This window comes from Leptonychotes weddellii, chromosome 3 (assembly GCF_054177405.1).
Source record: "Leptonychotes weddellii isolate Sample4059 chromosome 3, ASM5417740v2, whole genome shotgun sequence".
Taxonomy (NCBI): domain Eukaryota; kingdom Metazoa; phylum Chordata; class Mammalia; order Carnivora; family Phocidae; genus Leptonychotes; species Leptonychotes weddellii.
Genome location: NC_138371.1, coordinates 74,386,421 through 74,407,074, shown reverse-complemented (window position 1 = coordinate 74,407,074; position 20,654 = coordinate 74,386,421). Strand labels below are relative to the sequence as shown.

The window sequence follows — 20,654 nt, the reverse complement described above, 5'->3', positions numbered from 1 at the left end:
TTGAGTCTGATCTCTGTGGAGTAGATGAACAAGACATACATGGGGCATAAATTGTCCCAAAGTCCCTGGAAGGGAGTGGAAGGAGGTACAGGGGATGTGATCCTTACAATCCAAAGTTAGGAATTTGGAATTAAAATTAAAATAGCAAGCATTTATTAACCGTTCATTATGTCTTAGGCACTGTGCTAAGTACTATTCCTATGTCAATTAACACAACTTTATTGTGAAGTAAGGATTTTACACCTAAGAAATCTTAAGCAAAAAGAGGTTTAATATCTTGTCCAAGATTATATAACTAAAAAAGAGGTAGAACCTAGAAAGTCTAGGACCCTGTACAATGCCTGTTTTTGCTTTTCATTGTTACCAACTAAAGTAGTGATGTCTCGATGCCTGCCATGGGCTGGCTGCCAAAGCAGATGTTTGTCTGCCTCAACAATTTTTTTTCCCAGAAACTTACCCTATAAGGCTCTATAATAAAACAATTCATCTACAGTGACACCTAAGAATTTATTAATGCCTACTAAGTTTCCACAGATTATTGTTAATGGCAATCTTATGCTGTTTTTGGTCGGTTTTGTATTTATCAAAATTACACATGGACATGGTTTAAAAAATCAAGTAGCCCTATGAAACTTAAAAAAAACAGCAGCAGTCCCCTGCTCTGCAAACCTTCCACCATTTTTCTAATTCCCAGAAGCAATCATTTTCAGTTCATTTTTAGCTGTTTCTTTTTATATTTTTTAAAAAGAATATCTCTAAATAATATGATTATTTCTACTTCTTGATTTTTTCAGCTTTGCATATAATCTATTAATTTCTTTTTTTTTAAAGATTTTTATTTATTTGAGAGAGAATGAGAGTGAGAGAGAGAGCACAAGTGGGGTGAAGGTCAGAGGGAGAAGCAGACTCCCCGCCGAGCAGGGAGCCCGATGTGGGGCTTGATCTCGGGACTCTGGGATCATGACCTGAGCCGAAGGCAGACGCTTAACCGACTGAGCCACCCAGGTGCCTCTAATCTATTATTTTCTCACTATGGAAGCCATAGAGTTAAATCCAAATGCACTGTCTTTTCAATATAGTTGTATCATGATTTTGATGTTTAACATTCAATTAAGTACATTTTATAACTATATAAAATTAATTTATGACTGAACCACATCATATTTCTAATTCTCTGTTTTCCCTAAAATTAATAATTGTCTTGTTTTTCATTTGCTTGGTCCTATGTACTTGCTTCTGATTCAGCTGTAACGTCTGTCCCACACAGCACAGATTACTTTTCATTATCACCTTGGGGCTTCTTTTGTTCCTGTTTTGAGTTGAAACGCCTGTTTTTGATGTCTTTACCTTCTTCATTTACCCTCATTTAGATGGAGCACATCTACCAATAGCTTCAATCTTGTCTCTCTGAAAATGTCTTTCAGCTTTACTGATATTTGATTGATATTGTGCCTAAATACAGAACTCTGGTTTGGAATTTATTTTCTTTCAAAGTTTTTATGGTCTTTCTCCATTTTCTTTTAGTTTCCAGTATTGAAAAGCTGAAAGATATTCTACTTTCTGTTTTATATATTTTTCCTTTCTGGAAGCTTTTATATTTTTCTATTTGTCACAGAGTTCTGAAATTTTGTTATGATGTGCCTTGTAGGGGATCTATTTTCATTAATTTGGCTAAGCACCCAGTGAGCCCTTTTAATCTAGAAATTCATGTTCTTTAATTCAGGAAAATTTTCATGAGTTATTTCTTTTTTTTTTTTTTTTAAGATTTTATTTATTTACTTGACAGAGAGAGACACAGTGAGAGAGGGAACACAAGCAGGGCGAGTGGAGAGGGAGAAGCAGGCTTCCCACTGAGCAGGGAGCCCGATGTGGGGCTCGATCCCAGGAGCCTGGGATCATGACCTGAGCCGAAGGCAGACGCTTAACGACTGAGCCACCCAGGCGCCCCTTTCATGAGTTATTTCTTAGGTAATTTTTTTTTCTCTGTTTTCTCTTTTTCTCTTATTTGGATGTTGAATCTCCTAGATTGGTCTCTCCTATGTTCTTTCTCTCAATCTCTCCACTTTCTGGGAGATCTTCCAACCTTCCATTTCTATCATAATTTTGTTTCCCAGCAGCACTTTTCTTGTTTCCTGAATGTTTTTTTTTCTTTTTTTTTTAAGCAGTCTGTTTTTGTTTCATGGATTCAGTTCTTCTTTTCTCTCTTTAAAGATAAGTTTTTTGAGGGGCACTGGGTGGCTCAGATCATTAAGCATCTGCCTTCAGCTCAGGTCATGATCTCCAGGTCCTGGGATCAAGTCCTGCATCGGGCTCCCAGCTCAGCAGGGAGTCTGCTTCTCCCTCTCCCTCTGCCTCTCCCCTTGCTTGTGCTGTCATTCTCTCTCTCAAATGAATAAATAAAATCTTTTTTAAAAAAAAGATAATTTTTTTGAAATTCTCTTTTCCTGAACAGTTCTATTTTCTGTTTGTTTGCTTGGTTTTTTTGTTTGTTTGTTTGTTTGTTTTAGGTTCCATCTTTCCTGTTAGGGACTTTCCCCAGATGTCTAGCGGTCATTGGCTGTCAGTTCATATTTCAGATAGTAAGAAAGGGGGATGCCAGGATAACACATAACTGGAGCTTAATGGCTGTGAATTCCCTAGATCTAAACATGCCGTTTTGTTCGGGAACCCCCAGTATCATTTCATTGAACACCCATTTTTTTTTTTATTCCACTTATATTCACCAAAGGAGAATCTTCCACTCTCCTGCCTAGAGGCTTTATGATGAGCTACTAGCATTCTGCAAACCCAGTAGTAAAGGACTTGGGAGTCTCAGTATTTATCATGTAAAACTTCATTCAATTCTGTTTTCAGTAGACTACTGAAACTGCCCTCCAGAATTCTTCAAAATTTCCCAGTTTGGGAATCTTCTGTTTTATATACTCCAAAGAATAAACATTTAGTCTTCTGCCAGGATAAGAGAAGGAGGAGTACTTGTCTAATTGTGAATGGTAGAGAGGTAATGCAAGAGATTAATTCTTTTTTTTTTTTTAAGATTTTATTTATTTATTTGACAGAGAGAGAGACAGCGAGAGAGGGAACACAAGCAGGGGGAGTGGGAGAGGGAGAAACAGGCTTCCCGCTGAGCAGGGAGCCCGACGCAGGGCTCGATCCCAGGACCCTGGGACCATGACCTGAGCTGAAGGCAGACGCCCAACAACTGAGCCACCCAGGCGCCCTGCAAGAGATTAATTCTTAAATTAATTTCTAACCAGGCTTGCTGTTATTTAACCTGCTTCCAGAAGTTTAGGTGCCACCAATTCCCAAGGTTTTTGGAAACTAGTGCAAATAAAATTGCTTCCTGGCTTTACCTACTGCTGGCTTAGGATTCAACTTGTTTGAATCTGCTGTCAGTTAGCTATCATCCTTCTGTCTTCTAGCTTCCAAATTTTGGTTACCATCATTCACTCATTCATTACTCACTCTCCTTTTCTTCCTTGGTTTATGCTTTTGTTTGTTTGTTTGTTTGTTTGTTTGTTTGTTTGTTTGTTTGACAGAGAGAGAGCACAGATAGTCACAGTGGCAGGCAGAGGCAGAGGGAGAGGGAGAAGCAGGCTCTCCACTGAGCAGGGAGCCCGATGCGGGGCTCGATCCCAGGACCCTGGGATCATGACCTGAGCTGAAGGCAGACGCCCAACCGACTGAGCCACCCAGGCGCCCCCCTTGGTTTATGCTTTTTAACAAAAATTTTAATGTTGTATTTTAGTATGGTTATGAAAAGGAATGGAGTTAAATGTGTATGTCCAATCTACCTCTTTAATCAGAAATCAGTATTGATTGTTGATTTTATTATCCACTGAGTAGTTTCTTTTTAACATTTGTTAGATTTGAGATAAATACCTTTTTTTAAAAAGACAATTTCTCTTTAGAGGAAATGGGAAATAATTATAGCTAATCCCTATATTCAGTCTCAGGGTAAGATTTAAGAAGATTGCTGTTTGTGTTTATATTTTATATTTAAATGCTTTTATTATGACCTGCTTCCTTCACGGTAGTGGGGATGTTTATTATTCCATCAGCCTGAAAACAATAACGAGGAGCCTTATTTTACAGAGCTCAATCTTGTATAGTAAGGACGTACGACATGATCAAACTTTCCAAATCAAAAACTGGGCAACACAGTTTAAACTTTAGAGAAAATAGTAGGTCCACCAACCATGGGCCAAACAATGTGTTATACTTAACACGTACCTGTATGAAATAATTTTTGATTGTCACACATTTTTTTGAAAATACATATTTATTGGATGGGTTTGTATTGAGAATATTGAGAAGAGATATATTTTTTATTGAAGTATAATTAACATACAATGTTATATTAGTTTCAGGTGTACAATGTATTGATTTGGCAATTCTCTACATTACTGGGCACTCCTCATACAATGTTATTACAATATTATTGACTATATCTTCTATGCTGTCATACTGTTTTATAACTAAAGATGCAAGACTCAGAGAAGTTAAGATACTTCCTCATATTTATACAGCTAGTGGGTCACAAAGGTAGAATTTGAAACCAGGATTCATTTACTTCAAAGCTAATACTCTTTGGAAGTGAATGTGTATACAAAATCTGGCATTATGGGATTGCATTAAAGGTTCCCAGAACTTGGGAAGAAGTTACAGGAAAGTTACTATCAGAAATCATAACCAGAAAATCACCCCCTTTATTATTTGTACATTTTTACACAATCATTTCATTTAATTTTTGTAACAGCCGCATAAGCTGGCTATGTAGATTTAAATGTTATAGTTACTTATCTCAAATGTGTAAAATATAGTTTGCCTGTATCTAAACATTGACTTGTCTCACAAACCCCTTTTCTTGGCACCGCCCACCACCACCATGTCCACAGATAAAGGAAAAATTAATCTTACCAATGGGTAGTTGCTTGGTTACTTCTTAAGTAAAATTGGGTCAGTTTAGGCTTTAAACCAAGATCTTCCCCTTAGCTTAGAAGGAGTCTCTCCATCCCTTGTACTCTTCTCCAAGTTCCTGGGAGACTTATATACCTGGCATCAATGGATGAGTGTGGGTTTCCATACTCTTCTCTCTGCTTGCTTGTCTCCACTGAGTTATTGCTTGACCCTTGACATTTTGGCCAGCATCCACAAACACATAATTCCTCTTGCTTGGCCTCTGGACTTCATATACTGGATCTACTGCCATGATTCTTGCCATGGTCTTCAGTTGTAAGGACCGTGCACTCTTCACCCTGTTTCTTCAAACCCCGGTCTCCCTTAACGTCTGCCCGCTCAGTCTTAGCCACTTTTGCACCCCTCTCGTGGCAGAGGCTTCAGCAGCTTTTGAGATGCTCTGTCACAATACACTAGCATGCTTAGAATCCAAAGATGTCTTCAGACAAATCCTCCTTAGCTATTGTCTTTAATACTGTACACTCAGACACCTCAGTGTTCTTTTCTTCCTGGTGGCCATTACTTTATTTCCTTTGCATTGAGAAAACATCTGTATGTCCTCCTGTATTCTTGTCTATAGTTTTTATGATATAGCTTTATAATAATAATATAAAATAAGGCAATGGTACTGGAATGACCCATTGATGAAACATACTATGAAGAAAGCAAGGTGTAGAACAGTGTGTATAACCTGCTCCATTTCTGTAAACACAAGTGTAGATATGGCAATGCATTAAACATTTCTGGAAGAATACATGAAATCTGTTAGCAGAGGTTACCTCTGAGGAGGGAAAACAGTCTTGTCTGGGGGACAAGACTGGAAGAGAAATTTTCACTGCCCCTTCGTATCTTTCAAATTCTGCATCATGAAAATAGCCTATTAAAAAATAAGTAAAAGATAATTATAAAACACCTATAATTTGGCTTTATCAACCTGCCAGGCTTCAGATTATCTGATTCTCAGCCACAGACAGAAAGTAGCTCTTTTGGCAAAGCTGTCTTTTTTTTTTCCCTTCTCTGCTTCCAGATGTGCCGCCCTTTCTTGTTAGGACCTTACTGAAGGCTGCATGAAGTACTAGCAACCTGCTCCAACATTCTTAATTTTTCCCTTCCTTTAGAAGGGAAAATACTTCAGTAGGAAGAGGGCCTGAGTCTCAAATATAACAAATACAGTTTGGCTATTTTGCTAACTTGCCAGACTTAGATAAAAAGGTCCTCAGTACCCTTCACCTGACGTCTTTGGCTAAGCCATGTCTATATTTTAGTGTTTATTACTCCCAGGAACTTTTGTTATCTTCAGGCCTATCACAATGAATAGGTATTTAATAAATTGTGATGAATATAAATGCATGAATGAATAACTTTATCTGTAGGTACAAACCACTTAAGTTAATTTTAAATTTATTCACTGATAGAGATTTCTGGAGTCTGCATGTTAGATTTCCCAAATGTCCAGTAACTATGGCTGTCTTTTTTTCTCTAAGCCCAGATCCAATTAAGCATTATTCATTGTATTCCATTATCATATCCATTTAATATCATTTAATCTAGAAAAAATTGCCAGCCTCTTTGTGTCATGTCATTGATATTTTTTAAGTCCGAGCCCATGTTTGCAAGATGGCCCTTACTTTAGATTTTCCTGAAATTTTTTTTATTATTAGATTCAGATTAAATATTCTTGGCAAGAATACTTCATTGGTGATGCTGTGCCTTCTCAAGGTATCATATCAAGAGTAAGAGGAAATTTGTAACAGTAGAAAAACATATCATACTACTATGGCTTAAGGTCTGATACAAGTTTTCAATTCTCCTTGCTTTAATTTTATATTAATCAGGTAATGTCTAAGTGGTTCAGTACTTAAATAGACCAGATATTAGTACATAGTATTTTTTATCCAATGGATATCATTTTGGAAACACAAAAAATATATTCCCTTTTAAATTGATCAGTTTTTTGTGAGTTTGTATCAGTTTAGGGAGCTGATAAAATTGTTTCTGGTATGCACAGCTGAGGGCCAAGTAGTAATAATAATAATACCTCACAGGATCAAGGTGAGAATTCCTTGAGATGGTAACAGAAGTAAAATATCACTGATAGTAAGGTGCTCTGTGAAGGATGTCTATTAATATAATCAATCCCACTTTTTATTTTTAAAAACCACATATATAGCAACTGTATCCGGCACTGTTTTGAGCACTTTATGAATATTAGTCTTTATAGTTGGTAATATAATTATACCCATTTACAGATGAGGAAACTGAGGCATGGAGAAAATAAGTAACTTCTCCAAGGTCATACAGAAGTAGGTGGTAATATTTGCAACTGTTTACATGTGAGATGCCCCTTGAAAACTGGCAGCCTGTATAGCTCCAGGCTATACTTAAGGATGATTTTCCTTCAGCTGCTTCTTTAAATAAATGTGTGTGTTTATGTTATTTCTGTTACAGAGAGAAGAGGTACTCCCTTATAGGGACTCGTAAAGGCATAGAGCATCTAGAGATTTACTGCCTCCATTACGCTGCTGGCTCTCACAGCACTTGTTATGTTTTTATCAGTTTCTCTCCAGAAGGTAGGAATTGTGTTTTCTCTCTATGAATTCTTTATATAATTATAGTTTTCTTGACTGTGAACTTAATTTTTATTAAATATGAAAAGCATCTGAAACCTATAGAATAAAATGCCAGATATCCCCAGACAGTTAAGACCTATAAACACATAGCCTTTAAAAAATATTTCTATTATAAAATTAATAGATGTTCATTGTTAAAAAAAAAATAAGACAATACAGAAAAGTATAGTAATCCTACCACCCTGTGATAACTACTCTTTATATTTTGTTGTATGTCTTTTTGAATTTATTGATATATTTCTGTATAATGCATAATATATGTATCTATCTAGTTATTATGATTAGAATTAGGAACAATAGATTATAAATGCTCTTTGGCTAGATTGCTTCTTTTCCTTAGCAGTTTATTGCAGTATTTTTCATGTCCATAAATATTATCTGCATTTCCATTATTAATGGTTATATAATATTCCAGTTTAAGGATATAACATAAATTATGTAACCACTTTCCAATTATTTAGTATATGGGATCTTTCCAGTTTTTTTTCCCTGTGTTAAGCATGATTTCAATGAACATTCTCTTATATACATCTTTGTACTTGTGTCTAGTGATTTTTTTAGGACAGTTTCCAAAAGTAAGTGTTGCACAACCTTAGTCCCTAAGCATGCTCTCTGATAAAAGGGTTCCGTGGCCTATAACATAAAGAACCACCATCTATTAATCTCCATCTTGGAGAATACCAATGTATAGTCATATACAACGGCCTTAGTAATCAAATGTATTTGACTATAGAATCCTTTCTTAAAATAGCATCTATCTGCAGGATGTTGGTAGTTGGAGAAGTTGTACATGTATGGGAGCAGGAAGCAATATGGGAAATTGCTGTACTTTCTACTCCATTTTGCTGGGCGGCTAAAACTTCTCTGAAAAATAAAGTTTATTAAAAAAGGAAAAGAAAAGTTTTTAAATGCCATTGTATACATTTACATTTAAAATTAAATTTAGACTTCTACATACACACACAAAAAAAATAACATCAGAACATGTCAACATCCCACTGAACACTTTGGAAAATGCTAGCTTATGGTATATTCTTAAAAATGGAATTGGTAGATCAAAGGGGAAATATATGGAAAGGCTCTCCCAATTTGCATTTCCACCAACAGTGTATCAGAGTGGCATTTTCTCTATAGTTTTTTCATTGGTATTAACTATCTTTGTTGTTAAATAAATCTGAAAGGAGAAAAATATATGGCATTCTAATTTTCATTTATTTGATTATTGAGATGTATATCTTTGTATATTTTTATTTGTCCTTTATATTTCTTGTATGCCTATCTCACTTATGCCCCATTCCAAGCTTTTCTTGGGCGTCTTTGATGTTTTTTTCTTTATTGATAAGAATCAAGAATCATATTAAGAATTTTAACACTACAAATCGCATGTGATACAATTATGTTTACTTATTTTTTCAGTTTTTAATGTTTTAATATGATGTTTTGCTTTTATTTTATCTGCTTCATTTTTGCCATATAGGATTAGCAGTTTTAAGTAAAACTTTACCTATGCCTCTCCAGAAACATAACAAGTTTTTTTTAAATCCTTGGATTAGATAGAACACAAATTTTTACATATTATATATAATTAATGTCTGATTCACTTTTAAGGTATCAGTTCAAAAGAAAGCAATACCTTCCTCGGATCTTCTGTGAGGTTTGATAATGAATGTAGTAATCATCATAAGCAATTAGGAAAATACCCCATGACGACTAAGGCCAGTAGGAGTACAGAATATCATCACATGTTGTTCTTATTCAAAGAAGAAGAATACAAAAAGCAAGTTAGTCTCAACAAGAAACAGAATTGTCAATACACATTAAAAACAGAGAAGGAAAATAAGTCGGAACCTTAGCTATAGCTAAGTAAAATTATGTAAGTTTTTACAGTTAAGAAAGACCTTTGGATTAATATTGTCAGATTATTTCATTTTATGAATAAGAAAACAAAAGGGCAGAGAGTTTAACTCAACTTTGTCCAAAGTCACACAAATGTTTTGTTTTTTTTAGTTTTCTCAGAAGACCTCTATGAAGTAAAGAAAAGGTTCTAAAAAGTTTCATTATTAACAATAACATTTATTGAGTACTTACTATGTACCAGACAATCTACTAAGTACCCTAAGTCATTTGTCTCACTTATCCTCACAGTATACTTTGAGGTAACAATTATTTCCCCTTTATAGAGATAAGGAATCTGACTCTAGTCCAAGCAGTCTGAGACAGATAGCCCTCACTCTTAATTGCTGTTCTTTGGAGAGGAGACTCTTAAGTGTTATAATCAGTAAGAAATTATACGTAGCTATCAACTAAAGCAGACAGAATTACTGGAAGAACAGAGAGAGGGTTGCAATGGTCAATTCTAGAAATAAAGCAAGAGTGGAACATTTTGGCAGGACAGATAGCAAGAAATATTTTTTTACAACCTAAGCAAAAAAAAAAGTGAAAGATCTAACTAAAGAAATTTGTGATATGATTTGACTCTAGCTTATTCCCTGATTCTCAGAGACTGTTGTATCCCTCAATTCATTTTTGCATTTATAAAAACTGTGTTGGTTTTTTTAAATAAAAAATAGCTTATGAGAACTGTATTACAAAATTCTAAATTTACAGAACTCTTCTCCATTACCACTGCTTTTCATACCCCCTTTAAGTAAGGACTTTACATTTTTAGTTGCATGTATTATGCAATGTAGTCCTTCAGCATTTTTGCTATTAAAATATTTTTTTTTTTTGTAAATTGGTAAAGAAAGCAACATTCAAAACAGATGGACTATTGCTCTAGGTTTTAATGTTTGCTATAGTTGATATCTAAAGGTGCACATGAATTAAACAAAAAAATGAAATCATAAAAGAAGAAAGGATTTTCAAAATTGAATTTGCAAGTTTAGTCCTAAGTAGCAATCACAATTTTAGCTGGAGGCTTTTCTGGGGGATTGTGAATAATGATTAGGTAAGATTATAGGCCCCAGGCAAAGCCTCAGGACTGTAGTGCTCCTAGCCAGTCATTTATCCTCAAAAAATGGTCCTCAGGTTGTGCAGTATTGTTTGAAATACCAGTGGGAATCAAACCTAAGTCTGTCATTTTATCCCAAGGGTCATCTCAAGAGTCTGAAGCTTAGATGGTAAGATAAATGTTTGCCAAAATGAAAACCCTTGGTAGGCTTTTCAGTTAACTGTTGCTTTATTTTATTTTTACTGCTTTGGGGTGTGTATTTTTATTTACCTGCAGAAGGAATTATGTATAAAAAATTATAACTCCAAGAAAGTAATATCACTATTGAAAATTGTGTTCAACTCTGTAGAGCATCTATTTAAGGGAAATAGGTAAGTTTTTTTTTTAAGATAATAAATTCTACCTCTCATTTTTATTAGATTTTCATGGAAATTTATGTTTGAGAGAATTGAGATTTATTATTCTTTGCTAAAAATGTTCTTCTAGCCTGATCTTATCATGTACAATTATGAATTAGTGGGTATGAATATTTTGAAAGTCCTGACGTCTTGAATTCATGGATAATTATGTATTTTTAGTAACTAAAACTTCAGTTCTCTTCTGTCTTTATAGCTATTTGCTCTAACTTTTTCCTAAAAACTTGGGACTTAAGTTGTTAAGATGCCATCCACAACTCTTTTAATCATATTTACATAATAGGTAGTAAAAGGGAGGAAATTAAAATATTTACCTAATTCACCCAGCATATGGAATAATAATGATGATAATAGTAATAAAAAATAGTAGTGTAGTACTAATAATCTAATAACATGAAGAATAACTAGGTTTTGTTGTTTTGTTGTTTTTTAATAGCTGGGCTTTAATAGGCTTTACTATGTGTCAGGCACTGTTCTAACTCATTCTAACTCATAACTCCCATTATTATTCCCATTTTTAAAATGAAGAAACAGTCAGTAAGAGATTAAATAGTAGTAAATCTAGGATCGGAAAACTGAACAAGGACTTGAGAGAGCCACAGTAGAAAATTCTGAGTCCTTCAGTGTCTCACGTCACTGAATACAAGGTTTTATGCTGGGGATATAGTGGTAAATGAGGTAGACACAGTTCCTGATTTCATTAAAGGCAAAATTTCGCAATTATTTATATCATTTCTGTATTACAAGGTGATGGGAGAACATATATAGGGACCTCATATTGTCTGTTAGAATCAGGTAGAGTCCCTGTGAAGTGGGAGAGTGAGGTTCTTGTCTCACGGAGTGGAAGAATGAATCTTGAGGACAAAGGAGAGTTAATAAAGCGATAGAAGTTTATTAAGCAAGAATACAGAGAAAAAGCTCTCAGGAATGAGAGGGGTCCCGATGGGGTTGCCAATGTGGACCTCCAATGACAGTCTTTTATTCAGAACTGACCAGGGAGCTTGTGACCTCATCATTCTTGTGATGTCTTAGTTTGAGTAAGGACTGGTGATTACATCTTTAATGGCTTACTTCTTCTGTGGGGTCTGGTCATTCTTTGTGGTCACAATGTGACTGCTATAGAAAGACCCCATCTCTTATGCCCAGGGCAGGGGGTCTGGTTTGTTCCCTTATCTCTGGTTTCTTATGCCTCAGCATTTCTGGGATTTCTGTAAGCCTGATCACGTAGCCCCCTTACCTATCTCTTCCTGCCTAGCCACACCTGTCCCTTACTCACCTGAAGAAGGGTCAACTTAGCTGAGATCTGAGAGATGAGTAGGAGTCACAAGGTCAGTAGAATTGGGGAATGGGAGATTCAGGGGCCACACTATGACCTTGGTATTAATACTATGGTATAGTAGTATTCCATATCCTGGGTAAATTAGGTAAATATTTTGTTTTGTTAATTCCCTCCCTTTTATTATCTATTATGTAAATATGTTTAAAAGAGTTGTGGATGATGTTTCAACAACTTAAGTAGACACTTTTGCTTTTGTGGGCCCCTTCCTCCATAAAAAATATTAAAAATTGTATTTTGCAATTATACTGGTATAGAGATAAATATGTTAATATGGTATATTAAAATATTTTCTTTGACCTAAAAGGGTTGTTTTTCTTATTTTAAAAGAAAACATTTTCATGGACCCCTAAGAGTATTGTGGGCCCTAGACACTTGTGACTACTGGTCCTAATGCATAAGTCAATCCAGAAGTGCAGAATATTGGGCCAGAAACATTTCAGATGGAAGGAATAGCATAGACAGAAGCTTAGAGGTCCTTGCTTGCTCAGGAAACTGAATGGAGCTGTGACTAGAGCAGAGCGTGCCGGGGAGGGAGCATGAGGTGAGGCTGATGAGACAGCAAGGACCCTGTAGGCCTTGTTTAGGATTTTGATATTTATCCTAAGAGTAATAGAAGACCTCCAAACGGGGTGTGTGTGTGTGTGTGTGTGTGTGTGTGTGTGTGTGTGTGTGTGTAAATCAAATTGAGCACATGGTTAAAATCAGTTCTGTGATCCAACTTCTCCCACTTAAGCCTCACTTCTCTTTCTACTTTTCCTTCTGATATCTTCATTTATTCAGGTAAAAGTAATTTGCTTTCACCTCAGATTTTTTATTTATCACATCATATGTTAACATACACATAAGTAAAAGAGACATTATACACTCATTCACTCTACCTCTACCTTTTCTCTATCGTTCTTCAGTTAGTTTCATTTTTATGTTTGGTTCCTCTGTTGTAACTGTGGATAATAAACTAAGACCTTTAACAATGGATGCTGCTTTGGGATTGTCCCCTCTTGTCAGATGAGGATATTAGTGAACCCACCTTCTCCGTGGTTCTGTCCTCACTTCTTTCGTTTTTGTATCTCTAAAATTGATGCCATTCACATCTATTTTATAATCATAATTAAGTATGTTATTGTGTGAAAAGGTCCTTTGCATTTGCTGCTTCCTCCACCTGGAAACTCCATTCACCCAGATGACTACATTGCCTGATCCCTCCCTCCCATAAGTACTCAACCCAAGTGGCAGCTTCTCAATAGGGCCGTTCCTGGCCCTCTTATTGGAAATAACAACTCCCCTACCTGGGATTCTTACTGTACTTTCCTTGTTGTGTTTCTCTCCATAGCACTTATTGTTAATACAAATTATATCTTTTATTTCACTTAGTTTTTGAAATTACTGTCACTTTCCCCATTCTTGACTATAGCTTCAAGAAGACAAGGATTATCATCTACTTTAATTTGTTTGATTTTTCTGTTTGTTGTTTTCCCCCCTCGCTATATTTTCGACAGCTAAAACAGTACCTGATACAGAATCATTTCAGTTAATGACTGGTTGTAGTCCCAAGTGGTCTTCTTTGGTTTATGTCCATACTTACACAATTTTTCAGTTTTCTTAAAATCTCTAATTTCCTTTTTTGTTTTTTTTTTTCATTATTTTTTTAATCATATTCCCAATTCTTTCCATATCTCCATTATATAAAACACTCTGGTGATCTCTCTCTCTTTTTGTCCTTTTCCCTGGGAACTGCTCTTCTGGAGACTTACATCCTCTGGCCGCACAGCTGTCATTCTTGGGCTTGCTTTTCCTGCTCTTTTTATTGGCACTACAACAGACAAGCTACATTTTTCTCTTTTTCAGTGTACATCCTCCTTTAATAAAACATGTTCCTCTGCAACTTTCTATGAAAAAATATTTGAATGACTAATTTTTTTAATTTTCACATGTTTAAAATGTTTTTTATTTTGTCCTCACTAGAGATATACCCAGGTTCTAACATCACCAGGTGCAGGTCTGGGGGAGGGCCCCACTGAGGGGAAAGGGGAGAGGTGGGTGTGTGTGCATCAGTATTGGAAAAGGAGAAAATACATTGGGAGGTGCCATGTTTTGACTGCCTTCTACACATGAGACACTGTCTAAAAACTGACATTTTGTTCCACTTCTACTAATTCCTTGTCTTAGCAATCATTGTGTTAAAACTTGTAAGAAAGGCACCACCTTTAAAGAATATGCTGAAGAGAAACTCTTGCTGCCTACTTAACTGCTCCCATCTGAATTCTAGTTTCTCTGAAATGCTAGAGCACAGATAATTTCTCTCTGAACTTGGAAAATGATGGTCCACAGTCTTTTAAAATTCATCAACACCAGCCTGAGCCTGCAACTCATTGTTTTTTGCTTGGCAACTTTTGGGCACCGTCTTTGTTTTTCTTGGTGCTTTTCAATTCTTGATGATGTGTCTTGGGGTAAACTTTTTTCTGTTCATATTTTTCTGTTGAATTCAGTGAGCACTTTCATCTGAGGAGTTTCATTCCTTGAAAATTATCTTGTATTATTTCTTTAGTAGTTTCTACCCTTTTCTTCTTTATTTTTTCTTCTTCTTTCCCTCTGTAACTTCTTCTTTTTTAAAATTTTATTATGTTATGTTAATCACCATACATTACATCATTAGTTTTTGATGTAGTGTTCCATGATTCATTGTTTGCATATAATACCCAGTGCTCCATTCAGTACGTGCCCTCTTTAATACCCATCACCAGGCTAACCCATCCCCCCACTCCCCTCCCTTCTAGAGCCCTCAGTTTGTTTCTCAGAGTCCATAGTCTCTCATGGTTCGTCTCTCCCTCCAATTTCCCCCCATTTATTTTTCCTTTCCTGCTATCTTCTTTTTTTTTAAACATATAATGTATTATTTGTTTCAGAGGTACAGGTCTATAATTCAACAGTCTTACACAATTCACAGCGCTCACCATAGCACATACCCTCCCCAATGTCTATCACCCAGCCACCCCATCCCTCCCACCCCCCACCACTCCAGCAACCCTCAGTTTGTTTCCTGAGATTAAGAATTCCTCATATCAGTGAGAACATATGATACTGTTATTCTATAAAGGACCACATGGCTGAACATCTAATGTCTCATCTTTTCTATGATACTTTCTTTTTAAATCTACTTCCATGCAGTGCTCTCTTTTCCTAAAAAAGAGATCCGTAGGAGGGTTGAAATACAAAATTTTGTTTTTATTTTCCAAGAGCCTTTCATATTCTCTCGGGGTGTTGTTTATTTTAAGTTGAAAAGGGTGGTAATTAAGTACACAAATTCTGGAGCCAGACTGAGTCTGAATTCCAGTCTCCCACACTTACCTCTGTGATCTTGAGCAATTTTAAGTTCTGCGTCTCTGTCCTAACCTGAAATGGAGATAATGATAGAATGCCTATCTCAGAGTTCTGAGGATTAAATGAGTTGCTAAACCTAAAACACTGAGAACAAAATCTGGAATAGAGTAAGCATTATACATATTTGCTATTATCACTACTATTATAGTTTTTGTTATTATTACTATTCTGCAGATATGATGTCTGCTTACTGTCCCTGAGGATACTAGCTATCAGTCCTTTTAAAGTTCCCTTTTTTGGGGGCACCTGAGTGGCTCAGTCATTAAGCGTCTGCCTTCCGCTCAGGGCATGATCCCAGGGTCCTGGGATCGAGCCCCACATCGGGCTCCCCGCTCTGCAGGAAGCCTGCTTTTCCCTCTTCTACTCCCCCTGCTTGTGTTCCCTCTCTTGCTGTGTCTCTCTCTGTCAAATAAATAAATAAAATCTTAAAAAAAAAGTTCCCTTTTTTCACTAAATTACCCATTTCCTCCAGTTCAGCTTCTTTTAATGTTTGCTTATTTTTATTTCTCTTTTACACAGGAAGCTTATTTTAAATACCTGGCAATTATTGGTTAGAGATTCATATTTAACAGACAATAAACAGCTGAGTAGGTGTTTTATACACAAAGACAGCTTTTCCTGATTTCAGGTGTTTAGGGTGATTAGGCCAGGGAACTAGCCTTTGCAGTGGGGCATCCCCTAAATGCCAGACCCTAAAGCTATTCTTTGCTCTAGGATTGATTTCCTCCAAGAAGAACCCTTTGATTGTTGCTTTAGGAATGTCTTCCTTCAGGAGTACCTGGGTGGCTCAGTGGGTTAAGGGTCTGCCTTCAGAGCAGGTCATGATCCCAGGGTCCTGGGATCGAGCCCCCACATCAGGCTCTCCATTCAGTGGGGAACCGGCTTCTCCCTCTCCCTCTGCCTGCCACTCCCCCAGCTTGTGTGCACCCTCTCTCTCTGTCAAATAAATAAATAAAAATCTTAAAAAAAAAAAAAAAGGAATGCCTTCCTTCAGTGGATATGGATGCCAACTGTTCCTTATACAAACATTCAGTTAATCTCCATTTTCAGCCCCACCTCTCCCTCCTTCTCTCACTGTCCTCTCACCAGGCCTCTGTGAAATTCACCCTCTGAATCTGCCTGTGATTCTACAGATCCATGGGTCCTATCTTAGCTTTTGCCACTCCATGTCTACAGGCTGTGGTTTCCTGTGTCCAAGGCTGCAGTTTTTCTGTTTTCTAGCTCACATTAATTTTTTGGAATTTCTCATCTGTTAATGGCCCATCCATTATGGTGTTATTTTTTATTCCTGTACTACCATTTTCATAGGTCTTAAAAGAAGTAAAAACATGTATGGTCTACCTACCATCTTTAGAAGTCCTTGCAAATTTCTAATCAGAAAAATGACCAGATCAAATGTCATTTTAAAAAGATCCACTCTAGCTGAAGTTTAAATTACAGCAGCATCAACTAACTGACTAGGTTTTCCTGATTTAATTATAAGTGATTCTTATTACACTTAGCAAAAGATATAGGTAATAAAACTATTTATTAAAATACTAATATAAATAGTCCATTCTTAGATATAAATAAATGGGTTAATATTTAATAGAATATAATCATCTAGAAACAAGTTAAATACTTTCTCCTATAAAAGCAAAATATATTATTATATTATAAAATATATTAACAAAGTATATATATCTATATAATATACTATTCCCCAGGCCAAAACAGAAGTGACTTTCTTCAGAAATAATCAAATCTCTACTCTAGCAGTGCTTTCCATCTATCACTTCAGACCATCCCATCTTTTATCATTGAATGTAAATGTGATTTTGCATAGAATAGCACTAAATTAGTCTTAAACCAACCTTTAACTTCTAGAAGCTTATAATCTTTTATTTTCAGTAAATTGACAGCTATGAAGATGAAAATATACTTTAATTCCACTTTAGCTAACATACAGTGCTATATTAGTTTCAGGTGTACAACAATTTATACATCACCCGGTACTCATCACAACAAGTGTACTCATTAATCCCTATCACCTATTTCACCCATCACTGCCCCCCACCTCCCCTCTGGTAACCATCAGTTTGTTCTCTTTAGGTAAGAGTCTGTTTCTTGGTTTGTCTCTCTCTCTCTTTTTTTCTTTTGCTTGTTTTGTTTCTTAAATTCCACATATGAGAGAAATCGAATGGTATTTGTCTTTCTCTAACAGACTCATTGCACTTAGCATTATGCTCTCTAGCTCCATCCATGTTGTTGCAAATGGCAAGATTTCATTCTTTTTATGGCTGAAAAAATATATATCATATCTCCTTTTTGCATTCATGTATCAGTGGAAACTTGGGCTGCTACCATAATCTGGCTATTGTAAATAATGCTGCTATAAACATAGGGGTGCATGTATCCCTCTGAATTAGTGTTTTTATATTTTGTGGGTAAATACCCAGTAGTGCAATTACTGGATCATAGGGTAGTTCTGTTTTTAGTTTTTTGAGGAACCTCCAAACTGTTTTCTACAGTGGCTGCACCAGTTTGCATTCCCACCAACAGTGCAAGAGGGTTCCTTCTTCTCCACATCCTAGCCAACGCTTGTTGTTTGTATTTTTTATTTTAGCCATTCAACAGGCGTGAGGTGATATCTCCTTCTGGTTTTGATTTGCATTTCTCTGATGATGAGTGATGTTGAGCATCTTTTCATGTGTCTCTTGGCCATCTGTATGTCTTCTTGGAGAAATGTTCATGTCTTCAGCCCATTTTTCAATTGGATTATTTGTTTTTTTGGTGTTGAGCTGTATAAGTTCTTTATATATTTTAATTACTAACCCTTTTTTGGATATGTCATTTGCAAATATCTTCTCCCATTCGGTAGGATACCTTTTGGTTTTGTTGATTGTTTCCTTCACTGTGCAGAAGCTTTTTATCTTGATGTAATCTCAATAATTTATTTTTGCTTGCGTTTCCCTTGCATCAGGAGATAGATCTAGAAAAATGTTGTTACAGCTGATGTCAGAGAGATTATTGCCTATACTGTCTTCTAGGATTTTTATGGTTTCAGGTCTCACAGTTAAGTCTTTAATCCACTTTGAGTTCATTTCTGCATATGGGGTAAGAAAGGTGGTTCAGTTTCATTATTTTGTATGTACCTGCCCAGTTTTCCCAACACCATTTATTGAAGAGACTTATTCCCATTGGATAGTCTTTCCTGCTTTGTTGAAGATTAATTGGCCATGTAATTGTGGGTTTATTTCTGGATTTTCTATTCTGTTCTCTTGATTTATGTGTCTACTTTTGTGCCAGTACCATACTGTTTGATTACTAGAGCTTTGTAATATAACTTGAAATCTGGGATTGTGATACCTCCAGCTTTGCTTTTCTTTTTCAAGATTGCTTTGGCTATTCAGGGTTTTTTGTGGTTCCATACAAATTTTGGGATTGTTTGTTCTAGGTGTGTGAAAGACACTATTGGTATTTTGATAGGCATTGCACTAAATCTGTAGATTGCTTTGGGCATTGTACACGTTTTACTAATGTTTTTTTTTCTTTCAATCAGTGAGCATGGAAGGTCTTTCCATTTCTTTGTGTCTTCTTCACTTTCTTTCATCAATGTTTTATAGTTTTCAGAGTACAGGTCTATCACCCCCTTGGTTAAATTTGTTCCTAGGTACTTTATTATTTTTGGTGTAACTGTAAAAGGGATTGTTTTCTTAATTTCTCTTTCTGCTGTTCAATTATTAGTATATAGAAATGCAATAGATTTGTATACATTGATTTTGTATCCTGAGAATTTACTGCATTCATTTATCAGTTCTGGTAGTTTTTTGGTGGAATCTTTAGGGTTTCTTCTACATAGTATCATGTCATTTGCAAATAGTGAAAGTTTACTTCTTCCTTACTAATTTGGATACCTTTTATTTCTCTTTGTTGTCTGATGCTGAGACTAGGACTTCTAGTACGGTGCTGAATAGAAGTGGTGAGAATGGACGTCCTTGTCTTGTTCTTGATTTTAGGGGAAAAGCTTTCAGTTTTTCCCCATTGAGTGTGATGTTCACTGTAGGTTTTTCATATAAAGACTATGGACCCATTTTTAAACCACCTCTAAAATAGCTCCATAACTAGAGTAAATTTTCTAATCCAAATCCCCTAACCTGTATCTGTATGAAAATTTTGGTGCCTTAAAGAAAACTGCTGCCAACTAATGGTATGCAATATGTAAAAAGTGTTTTTCCTGCTTTCTTCCATGCAGTCTTAAGCAGCTTCTTTGTGTGGTTGATTAAAAGATACTTGTAAGCTTTAGTGTTGTTAAATAATATACATTGATTATAGCCAAGTCTTTACAACATGAATAATCTCTTTATCAAAGTTCTATCTCTGTATATCCTAGTCATTTTAATGTAGTTTTTCAATGTTTCCCATCTTAATTGTTGTGCTGACGCATATGTGATTTCCCTCTGGTGTTATCGAATAGATTAAGAAAAATGCACTCAGTCAAGTTGCTTTCATTTCTGTCTCTCTTAAAAAGAACTATACGTGTATAAAAATTATAAATGGTAGCAGAGCTTTATTATAGATTATTAGAGTCTCTCGTTTTACTGAGAAACATTTACTTCCTGTTTTTCACATAATAACTTGGGGAAGGGGCAAGGGGAATTTTAAATTCATAACCTAATAAATTCAGTAGATTTCAAGGAAAATAATAAAAACTACAGTAAAGACAATTCTAGGCTCTAAATATATGCAAGTATATGTATATGGATAAGAAAAATTACAAAGCCACTGTGCATTTTTCATAATTAAAATATATTGTCAACCTTCTATGTCTCTTTCATATAAATATTGTAATTTCAGATACCATTATCATACTTATTTGCCTTTATTGTAAATGGAAGCTATAAGTTCTGATGACTGCTAACTACTGCAGGATTTTTTTCCTAAATTGCATATGCTTTTTGATTAACAACAAATTTATTATCAGTATTTTCTTATTCTCCATTCCT

At 35.6% G+C, this 20,654-nt stretch overlaps 1 protein-coding gene across 8 annotated transcripts in view; it reads left to right on the top strand.

Annotated features, from left to right (window-relative positions):
* MBD5 (methyl-CpG binding domain protein 5) overlaps window positions 1–20,654 on the top strand; it is a 433,945-nt gene that overhangs the window by 287,087 nt on the left and 126,204 nt on the right. For all 8 annotated transcript variants that reach the window (XM_081814476.1, XM_081814477.1, XM_081814474.1 and 5 more), the window contains one exon: window positions 7,405–7,526. The gene's annotated coding sequence lies outside the window, so the exon portion shown is untranslated. The remainder of the gene's footprint in view (window positions 1–7,404; window positions 7,527–20,654) is intronic.